This window comes from Oryctolagus cuniculus, chromosome 18 (genome assembly GCF_051225735.1).
Source record: "Oryctolagus cuniculus isolate XC-2025 breed Fujian yellow rabbit chromosome 18, ASM5122573v1, whole genome shotgun sequence".
Lineage (NCBI taxonomy): Eukaryota > Metazoa > Chordata > Mammalia > Lagomorpha > Leporidae > Oryctolagus > Oryctolagus cuniculus.
The window spans coordinates 58177392-58191399 of NC_142884.1; the positions used below are offsets into that span (position 1 = coordinate 58177392).

At 45.7% G+C, this 14008-nt stretch overlaps 1 protein-coding gene across 4 annotated transcripts in view; it reads right to left on the minus strand.

Moving 5' to 3' along the window:
• The window catches only part of CDH11 (cadherin 11), a 163770-nt gene that overhangs the window by 111917 nt on the left and 37845 nt on the right, over window positions 1-14008 (minus strand). Inside the window, exon 1 of one of the 4 annotated variants that reach the window (XM_089319346.1) lies at window positions 4326-4347. The exons of the other annotated variants lie outside the window; for them this stretch is intronic. The gene's annotated coding sequence lies outside the window, so the exon portion shown is untranslated. Of the gene's footprint in view, window positions 1-4325; window positions 4348-14008 lie in introns of those variants that run through there. 4 annotated transcript variants of the gene reach the window in all.

Consider the following 14008-nt stretch of genomic DNA (forward strand, 5'->3'; position numbering starts at 1 on the left):
GGTCTCGCTAACTGTGCTTGGCAGAGATCGGGTGTTCCTAGAATACCCGAAAGGCTGTGCTGGAGAGTAGAGAGTGTCAGGAGGAGGGCTCTCTGGGATGCCCATTGCTTTCTTCTTCCTCCTATTTAATCCACAGAAGCCCTACTTGATCCATTTTCTGTGTTAAGATTGATAAGATTTTATCTGCATGAAACTTGAGGAGTAAGGGGGAGGGGAGGACAGTGACTCCAGGGGTTAAACGACTCCTTTAAATTTTTAGAAAATCTCATTCTGGAAGGATATACATAGGTTTAGATAGAGGTAGATGTACACAGAGCACTGGACAGATGACTAGACGTTGTTAGAATACAGAGAGGAAGTGAATAGATTAATGTTGGAAGTGGATAGGTGTAGAAAGGGGATATTAAAACATAAGTGGGCTATGCTTTCAAGGGAGGCAGAAGGTTTTTTTTACCCCAGCATTCCCTCTCGAGAATGCCGCCTTCTCTTCAGCTCCGGTCACTCACTCATTCATTCACTTATATCCTAATTACATATCAAGCGTTTCTATGCACTAATCTCTTTGGCAATGATGAACACATGGAATCGGGGGTCTTATTAAAATAAGATAGGAGAAGAGAGGGAGAGAAGGAAGGGGATGGGGAAGGACATGATAACTGGAAGCTAAAGTCGTTTCATGAGTGGGGGTCCTGAAACTGCCTGCCTTCCCTCTCCTCTCCAGCACGCAGTGGGGGTGCGCTATCCAAAGCAAACACATAGTGGCAGAGGGAGCCTGTGAGTGAGAAAGAGCAGGACTCCCAGAATAAAACATGACTAAAGAGAGAGAGAGGCGGGATGACGGCATGATTGATCTACGACACTGTCTATTTTTAGTGGCCTAAGGAAGACTCTCTTCAGTGACCTTGCCAAATTATGATGCAGACAGAGTTACTGAAAGCTCTCTCAACCTTCTCTGAGAAGTCAGCTCATTACCAGATTGCTTCCGCAGACACATCGCCTAAAACCCTGTAACCTCATTACCGGAGCGATCCTAACAGGGCTGACCTGAAAGTGAGCAAATGAATTTACTACAACAGTTCCTGCCTTTCAAGCTGTTTTTCTTGAAGAAACTTGAAAGACCAGGTTATATTTCCTGAGCAGTGAATTTTAATCTTTTATTGCTTTGTTATTTTGTCTTCTGGTTAGATGCCACCCTATTTTCAAAAATGAGGACAACGCTCTTAGCAATTAAAAAAGATGCTTGCTTTCAAAGTCATATTAATTATTTAAATTATGAAAAAGAGAAAAAGAACAAAAAGAAGAATTCTGATAGTGACTAATTCTAGGTTTCCAAAGATAGAGCACTAAAGCTTTAACAGGCTGGGTCACAATGGAATCATTGACTTGAAGTCAAGGACCTTGTAGGTATTGTGATTCTTTTCATAATCCCATTCTATTTCGTGAAAATTGCCAATGAGAATTATATCCTTATGTTCACATAAAGTCAGAACTGCCTCATTGTAGTGGGTGAATGTTTAAGTCACACACAGCACACACTGTGCACAGAATAACAGGCCTTCTCCAAAATGCAATTCTGTGAATTGCAAAGCAACATGAAAAAATACTTTGGCCTATTTCAGTACAGATCATTATGAAATAAAATCTCCACTACAATGGTACTAATGTAAAAATATGATCAAGTTGAATACTGGAAGGAAAGAGGAAAAATAAGAACAGATTATGCGTCCGCATGAATGAATGACAGGTGAGGGTTTTCGTCCCCCCCTTTTTTCTTCCCATTTCTTATAAATGGGAAATAGTATCTGCTCTAGTAACAAATGTACTATCTTGCACACTGGACACCCAAGCCAGCCACATCCAAAGAGCACTAAAGCATTGATACCTGAGCACAATCTACTACCTTCTTGTGCAGTCAGGAGAAAAACTACTGTGCTTAGAGATGCCAAAAGAAGGAGACCGTTTATTCCAAAATAGAAACAGGAGAACAGTTTATGATGTTAAATGACTGAATCATCGAAGTGTCAAATTAAATATTGATACCAACAATTTGAGTTTAAAATACTCTCTGGTGTTGGGAAAATCCAAGAAGGAAGGTCAGTATTGTCAGGTGGCTAATAAGAGCGTAAGGAGGCGATCCTCGGAGTCCCCCTTCATCTCATCCAGTTCATTCATCCAAGACCTGGCACTCACTACGGACAGTACGGGTGGGACTGTGCTGGAAATGAGGGACAGGGTGAGGAACAACATCAGACCCTTTCCCCGATGAACTCACATTGCACCCAGTGTTGCCTGAATCCATCTCACGCCTGAAGAGCACTCCCCAGGAGAACTGGAGATTTGCTGCCGAGCTCAGGACAAACTAGCCAATACCGAGGTAGTGTGCCATGAACAACCCCACCAGCCGTAGATGAAGGCTGCCGAGTTCAAGCAAGGCCCTGCACCATGTGGCCACGAGAAAAATCTGTTTGCCACTTGGAGCCTGAGTGCCCTCATCTGAATAATCCAGTGAGTCAGCACAGTAGCTTAGGAAATTAGGAGCTCTGTGGTTCTATGGAGCAACAGACTCATCTGTATGTACCTAGGATTCTCACAGAGCTTACAATAAACCAGACACCATGGAACATGGAGAGGACAGAGGATATGCCCACTAGAAAAAACACGAATCTAGTGGGAAAGAGAAGTAAGAAATCCAAGATCCTGGTGATTACACGCTCCATAGGGAAAGTTTTAGAGTCTGACAATCCTGGGTTCAAATCCTGCCTCTGCCTTGTAATCCAACAAATGACTCAATTCAACTCCATTGGCTTCGGTTTCCTCTTTGGCAAAATGTCATCTTGAATGCTTAAGTTGCAGGGTTGGTGTGAAGACTAAAGAGGGAACATACAAAAGGCACTTGGCACCATCCCTAACACACAGTGAGTGCTCAATAAACTTTACCCAAATTAAAGTGAATTAATAAGAATACTACTGGGCGTCAGAAACTGCCACTAAGACTAAACTTTGTTCACTTTTCTATTCCCAGCACCTGCCATAGGTCAGGCACCTAGGAGGTACTCAGTAAACAAATAAATGTTAACTCTGATTAACTCATACTGATTAGAACTCTGATTGGCAAATATGCACATACAATTACTTTAAAGTAGCAAAAGGAATTGGTTATTCCAATATAAATACAGTTTCTTTGGGGAAAGTATTTTTCAAAATGCAGGGAAAATGATGAGACAGACTCCAGGATTTGCTGGAAAAACCAACTTCCCACATGGCTTGTGCGTTTGCAGAGGCAAAAGCCAAATGAGTGAGTCACAGCTCAGCAATGCTAAGCAGGGGCCAACTGGAGACATGTGCCATCCTCCTAACTGTCCCGCCTGCACTCTTCATTCATCCAACGAACAGTCTGAAAGGTCCTTTGAGTAACTCCCCAGTGCTCTTTGGCGGGAAGGACGCAAACAGAGCTGACAGTAAAAGCAGAAAATGTGAGAAGCTGTGCTCAATGGAAAGTGCTCCCAGGGTACAATGTGAGGAGGTCAAAACAGAGAAACCAGCAAGGCCATGAACTACTCCATACAAAGCCACAGGACTGTTTCCCTAAACGTAACATGGAAAGTGCCAGCTTCATTTAGGTAGCTGCATGACAGACACACACACACACACACACACACACATAAATACGTGGATACACTCACACATGCCCACACTCCAAGGAGGTAGAAACAACTCTAAAATAACAGTCTACTCGGAATCCCAGTGAACACAACGTTATGATGAGCAAGGGGTTACGTAGCGGCTCTCTCTGTAACTAGGTCAGGCACCAATTGGTAGTCAACTCCACAGACCCAGGAAGATTTAATGAGGAGGAGGCCAGACAAAGACAGAAGATGGAAATAGTGCCCCAAGCGTGTGTCTTCAGACACCAAAATCTGGAAACAGGACCCTGTCCCTGCCATTTCACTCAGAGATAGATCAGAACAAACTTTCAGAAACTCCTAACATGAGGCCGCACAATCCAGGCCAAGCTGTTGAGCCACAGCTCTGGCAGCAGAGACCAAGCTGGAGCATAAACAAACCTGGAATCAAAAGAGGATCACGACCCGGGCAGAAAGTACAGAAATAGCAAACATGTAAGAAGTCAGCAGCCGTTATGATCCGGGTAGGACGTAAATCAAACGGCAATGCCAACCTAATTCTTGTGTCCACAAAAAAGTCCCCTTTGCCGGCTCTCTGTGCCTCCATCCCCAGCCCTCATGTGTGCTGGATAGTGGACCTGGCACCTGCCCTCAGGCTGGCAGATGGAGAGGCCAGGCTTGTTACACCCAGTGCCTACTCACTCCACCAGCACGAAGGTCACGGAGCAGCAGCTGGCCTCCTACAGTCTTCCCGGGGAGGCAGGATCCAGCCTCGGCAGTGCCATCTCTAACAGGCACCCTCTCCCTTCCATCTCAGGACACCTCGTACAGGGACACCAAGGTTCCACAGGGCCATGAGAGATCTCGGCCCAGCTTCGTTCTGCACAGCCAGAGACACAGCCTCCCAGGAAAGCCAGAGAGGCGGCTCCAATCCCTGGCACTGCTGACAGCCCTGTGAATGAGCCACTGTGGTGAGACACACACCCACTGCTAATAAGTCCCACACAGACACAGGCCAGAGAGGCAAGGACAGTGGCTGCTGCAGAACAGGCAGGGCAGAAGCAAACATGGGGGCTGGGCAAGATCCGCAACAGGCCCACCTGGGCCCAGAGGACATCCAGCCCACAGGGCCTGGCGAGCGGGCCCCAGTCCAGCAAAGAGGGCTCAGCAATACCTGTCTTCTCTCCTGCTCTTTTGCTCAATTAAAACGAAAATGGCAGCCAAAATTTAAGGGCATTTTAAACAGCAACTTCTAACATTTATAGTCTCATTTCATTGTTCTAAAGAACATTTTAACATAGAGACATGAAGAGCCAGATTTTCAGAATAGAGAGACTATTGGCAATAAAATAATCATACATGGATGAAACAGGGTACATATTTGAGTTAGAACTTTGAATGCAAGGTGAATTCATTTATACTATTGTACTATGGGTTTTGAAGTAGTAAACAGAGTTGACTCGGGGAAAATTGTGTGGAGGTGAAGTTACTGAATCTCTGCAGATCTCCAGGTTCTCATCTCTAAAACAGTGCCTCCCACAGAGGGGCTCTCATAAGAATCAAATAGGTTAATTCATGTGAAGCTGTCAACACAAAGCCAGCCCTTAACAAAGCTTGGCTACTTTGCTCATTAGCATGACTGACCTTGGCCAGCTGAGCTGACCCTGGAGCATCCCAGGTTCCAGTTACCATGCTGCATCCCTTGAGTACAGCCACAGTTATTGAAACCCAAATAATATATGGGTGTGCAGACCAAACGGGAGGCAAAGCAGAGCAATTTCACTTGCTGAAACTTCAGAATATTCACAGTAAACAAGAAAACAAAGGATCCACGTCTTCAATCAATTTCTCTTGCCTTTGCCCCCAGTACCCAGAAGGGAGAAGACTGTCGATGAGCAAGTATATTTGTAAAATATTCTTAATTATTGCGTCAAATACTGCTTACAGCGATGACTGCATTTTCTGGAATGCTCTTAAATTTTTTTTTCTTTTTTTTAATTTTTTTTAAAATTTTTTTAACTTTTATTTAATGAATATAAATTTCCAAAATACAGCTTATGGATGGAATGCTCTTAAATTTTGGACCTGTGCCCATGACTCGCTTATGGGATCCTATCCCTGGCCTTGAGTGGGAGGCGAGTCCTTCTCCTTCCTCAGAGCTTATCTCTGCCACTGAGAGGTGCAAGCCACCTGGTACCTTTTATTGAAATGCAGGTTCGGCTCCAGCAGATCTGAGCCAGGGTGCCCAGGTGATAGGCTGCTGGTGGTTCAGGAAGCGCTCAGAGGGCACAGCCTTGGAGGAGGCTGATGTCTGGGATGCAGGGAAGCGGAGCAAACACCTGAGTTTCACTCTGGTGTGTCTCTTTGATGTAGGGTTGTTTTCAAACAACTTGCAAACTCTTTCATTATTCATGGGAAACACTGTTGTTAAATCTGCAGCTAAGTCCTTAGACCCAGAGGCGGGGAACATTTGCTGTTCTGTTTTGTTCTAAATCAAACAAATAGAAAAAAGCAAATACCCATTGACTCCTGGTGACTGCCCTTTGGGGAGCTCACTTAACTTTCTATTCCCCCTGTTCCTGGCCTGGCTGGAAAAGCAGGGGTAGGACTGCCACAGAGGGTGGGGCCGTGCTTTGGTTGGCTTTGCAAAATTATCCAGGCCCCAAGTGGAACGGTTGTTGATGAGAAAAACCAAAGTGCCGGATCAATATACTGGTATTAACTGTCTCTCACTGCCCTTTCATAAAACTCCAGGAAGGAGCAAGAGCTCAGAGTTTCGGACTTGGGAACTTGGGATTCAGATGAAACTTCCATCAATTCCAGGCTGTGTGACCTCAGGCAACTGCGTTAGCCTCTCTGAACCTTGGTTACCCTACCTGGAATGTTATCCCAACAGTGCCCGTCTTGCAGGATTGTTGCCAAGACAATTCATTTACACATGTGAAAAATACATGAAAAATTACTTTTCCCAAGGCTCAAAAAATCATCTAGGAAGTTGAATATTTCTGAGACGTTCCACAGGTGCACCCTTGTATATGAATTCCTGTGTTTCCAAGTCTAAGCCTTTCCCAGAATGTGTGTGTCCAGGCAGATACATATGTTCGTGTGTGTGTGTGTGTGTGTGTGTGTACACAGACAGAAAGAAGGATGGTAGGAGAAAAAAAAATAAATGAAAATGGTTTAACAGGAAAAACAGTGGATTAGTATAGTAATAAAGAACACTAATAAAGATCCATATTCAAAAGTCTTTTTCTTTATAAGTCCTTAGTAATTATTGTACAGAATAATTCAAAAGTGATTAGAACAATCTTAAATCATCTCCTATACTTAGGTGAAAGAAAGAATATTTTTTATTAAAATGTGTGTACTTGAAAATATTCTTTTGAATCAAATGTTGAGTCCCTCAACACGTGCGTGCATACACACACACGTTTTTTCTTTGCCTCCTTCCACTCCTAGACCCTCCAGCACTGTGTCCTACACACAGGGATGCTCACACGTATCTGCAGGCTGGTTCCACAGAAGGAGAAGCGTGTGTGTGGCTGATAATCTGCTCATCACACCACCATTTGGAGGTAAGTGTTGCCAGCCGGGTCCACCAGCCAGACTAGAATAAAGAGACAGGGGGAAAAAAAAAAAAAACCAGGATTGAAGGAAATGGGAACCAGCCTTGCCTTTAATTTTCACTATGGGGAGAGGCAGAATATCAGACAAGCTTTCTTGTCTGTGAAAGAGATACAGCAACTCAGGCAGAGGATTAGGGAATCCACGTGGCACGGTGGCTTCTCTGATGATTCTGAACTAAAGGCCGTCCCCACTCTGCATGGGGGGGAGCGTGGGGCTCTCTCCATCAAATCCTACTTATGGGACCATCTGTGTCCCTGCCCGTGTAAATAAGGCCCTCTGCTCTCACTCGAGCATTGTTGCAAATTGTCCTCTTCTTGATGCTATTGCTCAAGGCTGTGGGCCACTGCAAAGGACCCTTCTTTCATTAGGGATTTTCCTGTCTAAACAGGATTTATGATGATCCTTTGGCAAGGATCTTTGAATCACTGGCTTTCACAGAACAGCCAAGAGAGTATTTCAGGGGAATCCACCTCGAACAAGCACTGCAGCCCTGAAGATTTATCTCCTCTGATGAAATGGGCACAGTTAACGCTGCCAGGATGCTGCTCCTGGACAAGGTGCTACTGCATAGCCGGTGCAGATGGCACAGTTTTGGATTCAACAACTGTCTACCAAATACCTATGGGACCTGGGAAGCTGATTCACCTCTCTGAACAATGCATCTCCTCTCTAAAGTGTCGCTCCCCCTCTTCGTGGAGGAGCAACACTGAACCCTGCGCTGTTCTTTCGTCTGCTCGGCCCTCCCCGGGATTGCTGCTGGTTCTTCCCGGGTTGGCTACTATCCCTTCCACCTCCGTGGAAGGGCAGTTCCCCCTGGCCACATTCCCCACTTCCGCAGGGGAGCGGCACACCGCCGGCCGGGTCTCTCGGGGGCTGCACGGGTGTTCCTTCAGCTAGATGTTCCCCATAGATGTTCCTGGTGCATGCCGTCTCTCTCCTCCTTTATAGTCCTCCTCCGCCAATCCCAACTCGGCCGCCCACACGCCGAGTACGCTGCTCTCCAATCAGGAGCAAGTCCTACAATTTATTAGTTGAACTGGAGGCAGCTGTGCGGAAGCTGTTTACTTCTCTCCCAGCGCCATATTGTGGGAGAGCAGATGCATAGAATAAGTCTTAATTCGAGTAACTTAGTCTAGTCCGGATTGCTCCCCACAGATCCCCCTTTCTTTTTATTTTTTGGCGTTGATACGCGCCTGTCTTCGGTGTCCCGCGGCACACACTCTGCTCTACTTGCTAGAGTTGCCACAGGCTCTTACAAGTCCTATCCATCAGGCAAACCGAATCCGGGTCCTCTCTTCGCCATGTTGTGAGGAGGTTTTTAGGCGCTGATGCGTGCCTGTGTTCGGTGCCCCGCAGCGCATGCTCTGCTCTGCCTGCAGGGGACTTACAAGACCTATCAGGCAAACCGAATCCAAGCCTTCTCATTGCCTTATTGTGGGGGAGACTTATTAGTGTTGGCTCGTGCCTGTCTTCGGTGACCTGCGGTGCATAAGCTGCTAGCTGCCCGCAGGTGCTCATCGCCTCACTTGATTAGGCAGACCGAATCCAAGCTCTCACATTGCAGTGTTGTAGGGAGGCCTTTATTTCTCTATTTCTCTATCTCCGGGCATTCCTATTTCTCCCATTTTACTTCTATCTTCCAGCATTCCTATTTCTCTTCTACCTCCAAACTTCCGTTTCTCTTATCCCTGCGGCTTTCCGGCGCCTCACCCCGCCGGCGGTTCCCGGCTCTGCGCCGCTTCAGCCCGCGCCTCATCTGCGCGGCTCGGCTTTGCTCGGCTTGGCTTCGCGCGCTCCGCGGTCTCCACGCTTAACCCTTTCGCGTCTGAACCACAGCCTCGCCAGCCCCGTTCCCTATCTACTCACGCCCCGTGCTCTCTCTGCACGCGGCGGCTTCCGCGAGTAACACAGCGTAGCTTACGTGTCCGTCACTAGCATTCAATCTAAGTTCCCCGGGCTAGCCTGGCGAATTCAACCCAGCGTACGTCTCCGCCCCACGGTTTGGCTTCCCGTCCTTTGCTCCCCGGGCTAATCAGACGGATCCCAATCTGGCTTACGTCTCAGCTTCTGGTTTCAACTTTTCGCCCCCTATTCCCGGGCTAACTTGAGAACCCCAAAGTGGCTTTCGTATCCGCCTCGGCCTGCCCCCCGCGGCTTCAATTTCCCTAACATTTTTCTCTACCCGGTATGTTTCCCCAAGCTTTCCTCCAACGATATTCCTCCCTCATTTCTCCTGGCCTCTCCCCACAGTCCGCGTCCGAGTCTGTTTGTTCTAGCTTTCACTTTCGCTTTCGACCTTAAAGATTTCTCCCAGCTTCCCCCCGTAGTCCGTATCTGAGTCTATGCCTAGGCTTTCAATAGCTTCTTCCGGCACCCTTTTCGTCCGGCTTTTCCCTAGGCTGTTTGCTAGTCTCTCTCTCTGGTAATTTCCCAGTTCTTCCCGTTTCTTTCCCTCCTAAATTTTTTATCCGTCCTAGGTTTCCTATCCGAGTCACGGCACCATTATGTCGCTCCCCCTCTTCGTGGAGGAGCAACACTGAACCCTGCGCTGTTCTTTCGTCTGCTCGGCCCTCCCCGGGATTGCTGCTGGTTCTTCCCGGGTTGGCTACTATCCCTTCCACCTCCGTGGAAGGGCAGTTCCCCCTGGCCACATTCCCCACTTCCGCAGGGGAGCGGCACACCGCCGGCCGGGTCTCTCGGGGGCTGCACGGGTGTTCCTTCAGCTAGATGTTCCCCATAGATGTTCCTGGTGCATGCCGTCTCTCTCCTCCTTTATAGTCCTCCTCCGCCAATCCCAACTCGGCCGCCCACACGCCGAGTACGCTGCTCTCCAATCAGGAGCAAGTCCTACAATTTATTAGTTGAACTGGAGGCAGCTGTGCGGAAGCTGTTTACTTCTCTCCCAGCGCCATATTGTGGGAGAGCAGATGCATAGAATAAGTCTTAATTCCAGTAACAGTATAGTCCGAATTGCTCCCCACACTAAAGTAGACTTGATCATGTGTTCTCCTTGGGGATGTCATAGAAGTTGGTGAATGCTAGCACCTAAAACCTGACTCATGGGTGTGACTTGCTACAAGGTACCTATTTATTTTTTAAAGGTCTCACAGTGAAGAAAAAAAAAAAAAAGAGCAGCGTTGATGGATCATTTCATGCTCTGCCCTTGAATGGCTCTGTGCTGCTAGGCTCAGGCAAAAATGAGATTAGTGCACCTGTGCCTCCCAGAGTTTGCCAAAGACCTGCCATCTCCGCTGAGGGGGCAGTAATTACATTTTTAGCAAGAGGAGCACAGATCCTACCTTACCACCCAGCACTTGTTAAACTCAAATTTTATTTGCACCAATTCGAGACAATTTCCCTTGATTTATCTCTCATCGGTCTCTCTTCCAATTCCTGCACCTCAGCTCGAAAGGCATGTCTCTACTTTTCCTTTTCTCTTTTGCAGGGTGATGTCAACTAGCCAAAAAGAAGACACTCCCTTTCTTGGGTTTACATGGCTGCTGCACCACCTGCAACAGCCATCAGTAACCTCCATTAATGACCCACAGCCTGAAAACACTGAGGTTGGGCAGAGAAAAAGAGACAGGAAACCTTTCCTCTCACCCAGCCCATCATGGGAGCTTGTGACATTTCGAATACCTACCAACACTGGGACAGGGAGCTCTGGTCAAGCTCATTTTTTCTGCACAGCAACAAAAACTTGGGGAGTCTAAATGACTCCTCAGATGTCACCTAAAGAGTCGGGGGGGGTAAAACCCAGTTTGCCCAATTTGTGCATATCCCACACGCTTTCCAGTGCATCATGTTATTTCTTAGGGAGGGAAAAAATAATAATCTCTTTGATTTTCACCCATTAACAAAGACTGCAAACAAAGGTCACAAAATAGTAATGATACCCACATGTCTAACTCAGGCTCAATCAATCCACCCTATGAACGTCTGAAAATCACTTGATCTCTTTAACATGTCAGTTTCTCATCTGAGGAAAAGGATGGGTGTCAGCACTTTGAGTGATGATCACACAGGCCTACAGTGAGATAAGGAAGCAGAGAGCCCGGCAACAGGAAGAAGCTTGCTACATGTGTGTGGCTTCCTTTCCAGATTCAGAAAAACATATTTTACTGTAAGACACATGTGGCAGGAAAGCGGGATGTAAAGAGGATAATGACTAACAATGGAAATGAGTGCCTTGCTTTGTCTAATTATAAAAGTGGCACTAGAATGTGAAAACACAATGGCAACTGAGAAAAAGAAAAGGAAAAATAAGATTAACAAATGCTACATCTCACCCACACAAATCTTAACATGTTCTTTATAGTCAAGACAATGACAAAATGAATTATGAGGTACCTTAAAAGGAACTGCACATGATTTACAATCAACATAATATGCTTAAAGGGAGAAATCCTTTTAAATTAAATATTAAGTCATTACACAGTTATAGAACTAAGTAACATCAAGTTTCACAAATATGTGATTGGGATCTGTAAAATGGAATGAACATCATAGGGTTTTCTATTCTGTTCATCCTCAAGACTTTATGGTTTCCTACCTCTTCCTATCAAAGAAAAAGCAGACTCTTCTCAAATATTTTCCCTTCATTTTTGGCTTATCTGAGCCAGAAATGCATCTTGCACACTCTCTGTGTGCTTAACACCTGCAGTGACTTGGTTCACAGACATGGAAACACAGAGATGTTCAGTGTAAGTGTCTCCGAAGCAGAAAGTGGCAATTAGGATGATTCTTTGGTTCTCGGACCATAATCACTCCATCCAGCAACCTCTATGCCGTGCCACCCCGTGAGATGCATTATCACTGACAGCAAATGATGGCGTCCTCTGCTCATTCTGCTGGAAATTTATTTTCTATACTCCGACAATACAGAAAAGCAAAGAAATCTCCCTGACATACTGATGGTGAAATTTAAAGAGAATGAAATCTGTGATAGTGTTTGTCTATAAGACCATACAGTTTCTGGCCCTTGCTCTGCTGTTTCCATGTGCAGAAAGAAACAATTCATAGACCCCTACTCATGAATAAATGTGTACATATTTATTGAGCTCCAAACCTCCTGCCTCCCACTGGAGATGTGATACATTAGTGTTCCCAGTGGTCCGAGGCCCATATAATATACCATTGATCACAGAATATCGTCAGTAGTAGTACTGCCATACACATCACCTTGTATTATACCATTCCCCCAACAAGGCACAGAGAGGTCCCAAAGGAAATCAATACCTCCCCTATTAAAAATAATTGTCCCTTGTTTCACTGGGAGGAAACTGTTTTCCCCCTAGAACGTCCCAGACTTTCTAGGATGGCATATTATCCATCTCAAAACATAGAGAATTCTAATCCACTTGTCATTTTGGTCACCACGTCATCAGGTATTCATCAGGCACTGCTTTCTGCCAAGCTTACACTAAAAATCCTGATGCAGGTGAGAGAGCAACACAGGTGCTTGTGTTGGGCTCCTAGAGTCTGTGACAGAGGCTGAGTCTAGATAGAGTCCCCATTCCCCAGGTAAGAAAACTAAGGAAACAACACAGAACGAATGCCATCCAGGGTCTTGGAGCAGAGGCTGAACTAGAACTTAGGGCTGCTGACTGCCTATCATTAAGCAATGTGCAATCCACATATTTTGGTCTTCAAAATCACTAACAATTTAGAAATGAACACCACGGTGGATGTGAACTGTGGTATTCACCTGGCCCAACCTGCTGTGTTGATTCCTAGACCAAGAATGTTCCGAGTTATGGGAAGTTACAGAAGTCAACCTCAAGAATTCTGACAAAGCCTTCTGTGGGCAGTTGCCTTAGGCAATTAACTCAGGAAGCAACTTACTAGTGATGAGCAACTAGTAACTCAGGAAGCAACTAGTAATGAAGCGCTACATACAAAGAGATACAAGGGCACATGCAGAGGATCTCTTCACTGTCAGCAAAGTTTGCAATCCAAGCTGTGACTACTGATAGACAGCAACAGGTGAGGAGGCACCTGGTGCAGGGTAGTTGGTCAGCAAGAGCCTCTCTAAGAGACAAGAAAAAATTTGCTATGGGAGAAGAAAGTGTATTTTTCTTAAGTTATCGTTTTCCTATGTAATTTATTTAAGTAAGTTATCTTTTTCCTGTGTAGTTTACTTTGGATGTTTTCACAGAGAAAACATTGATTTTTTTTTCTCAAAATGTTTGCAAAAAAGTATTTATACATATGTTTATGTGTATTTGCTTTGATTCTTGTGATGAATTTTGTCTCATATTGTGTGTAGGTACCTGCGTGTGCACACATGCATACATGTGTGCCTATGCAGCCATGTGGGTGCGTTCTAATCAGAACCCAGCTGTGAGTCTCCCAGACTATGACTGGGTTTTGATGCTTAGACTGCAGCATGACCTAAACATGAAAAGTCATTTGCCGCACGATGCCTGTCTATCTCGCTTGATCCAACTGATCCTTTGCCCTGCAGAGAGCACGCCCCGAACACATCAGATCGATTTCATTCTCTGACTATGCTGGCTGTGTTTCTGTTTCTGTCATTTGTACAGCTCATGCCCCTGAAGGTCCTCAAACAACTTGCCCTCATCCACCAGGAAAACTGTGTCTTGGTTCCTAAACTACATCTCCTTTTCTTTAGGCATCTCTGCCTGTTTCATCAAGTGAATTAATTGGTCAATCTTCTGGAAACCTCTCTTTCCTTTGTACAACTGTCATCTCACTTTGCGTTAGGACTATCAATAACATTTTCAGGTTGTATTCAT